This window comes from Zea mays, chromosome 6 (assembly GCF_902167145.1).
Source record: "Zea mays cultivar B73 chromosome 6, Zm-B73-REFERENCE-NAM-5.0, whole genome shotgun sequence".
Lineage (NCBI taxonomy): Eukaryota > Viridiplantae > Streptophyta > Magnoliopsida > Poales > Poaceae > Zea > Zea mays.
In genome coordinates this window covers 81,332,052-81,333,639 of record NC_050101.1, presented here as the reverse complement: position 1 = coordinate 81,333,639, position 1,588 = coordinate 81,332,052, and the positions used below count along the sequence as shown (strand labels likewise).

At 38.3% G+C, this 1,588-nt stretch overlaps 1 non-coding gene across 1 annotated transcript; it reads right to left on the bottom strand.

The window, feature by feature from the left end:
* Window positions 1-748: 748 nt before the first annotated feature.
* On the bottom strand, window positions 749-819 carry TRNAG-GCC (transfer RNA glycine (anticodon GCC)). The gene has a single exon. It is a non-coding gene; the product is annotated as a tRNA-Gly (tRNA).
* Window positions 820-1,588: the final 769 nt, after the last annotated feature.

Here is a 1,588-nt window from a genome sequence, read left to right as displayed (position 1 = left end):
ACGGTCGGAAACTGTATTTATTCGCTAATCAGATTTTTGGTCGTTTTTCTTTGAATGCGAATAAATAGGATATATAATGCATTATACAAATTTGTATTCTTGTTTATAATATTGAGCTTGTAAAGATTCATAAAAGTTAAACCTCAAATTCATCTTATATTTTTTCAAATGAGATATAAAATTCGGTATGGATTCGATTACAAGTTCGGTAAAATTTTCAACTTTTTTTTGTTGTAGGTAACAAATAATACATAAAACAATTTATGTAATATTTTATTCTTGTTTGTAATAATATGTTTGAGAATATAAGATAGGATCACCATCAAATTGTATACATATGTATTTTAAAATATTAAATTTGTTTTAACAGCTCAGATACCACTTTTATCCCTTACCAGAAGTTGAATTAGTGGAGAAGCTCCAAAATTGCAATAGCGGCAGAGGGAATGGACTTGCGAACGAGAACTTCGCTTATGGTGGTGAATGGTGGTATTAAAGAAGTTGCCGGAAAAGCGAAAGGGAGGCAAAAGGAAGGAGGAGCATGAAACGTGGGGATCTGTCGACATTCCTCAGGAATCATGGTGGTGAATGATGATATACTGATATTAAAGAAGTTGCCGGAAAAGCGAGAGGGAGGCAAAAGGAAGGAGGAGCATGAAACGTGGGGATGGGGATCTGACGACATTCAGCATTCCTCAGGAATCACTCTCCAATTCAAAAAATGGTCGAGGAACCAAACAAAAATGAGTGCACCAGCCGGGAATCGAACCCGGGTCTGTACCGTGGCAGGGTACTATTCTACCACTAGACCACTGGTGCTGCGAATGGTATAACTTTACCTGGCCATGATAAGTTCATAATACCATAAGACATGTGGTTGACATTAAAACCACACATGCGGCTGCAGGGAGTAGCGAGTCTAAAAAAACAAGTGCACACCAATGCTTTGGCTCTCATCACCAGACATACCATCTGATTAATTATCCGCATCATTTAATCCCGAGGCATCGTATACGTTAACTTTATATAAACATCTATTTGGTTGTCTATATATGGCAGACATAGACTGTATGAGTGAATGTAAAATAAGTTATTTATAATAGAAAAGAGTGTACGTGGCTGTCAAGGCTCACCGGCTTGGCACGACCAGCCATCCAATTCCTAAGATTACCTCCATCCATACTATATTTTACTATATTTAGTGCCGCCATCTCTAACTGATTTTTTTTATAGATTCGAAGTCTCAATCAGCCTAGCTGCACGTCCATGCGCAAGCTGGCGCCACCCTAGCCAGCCAGATATGATAATTTTGAGTGTATGAGTGGATACAGATTAATAGCACTAAAATGGTTTATTTTGTATCCATCCATGTAGGCTGTGACTCACACATACAAGCAACCAAATATAATCTCAAATAAAGTCAACGCATGTGGTGATCCAAAATAAGATGGTGTGGGTAGCCGCGTAACAATCGGGCGGAATGCGTACGTGTAGATTCAATGCGTAAGTCTCAAACTATATTACCTATGACAAGTCTCAATTAGTACGTGTAGATTCTAGATTCAAAGCGCCACCACCTCTCACTAAA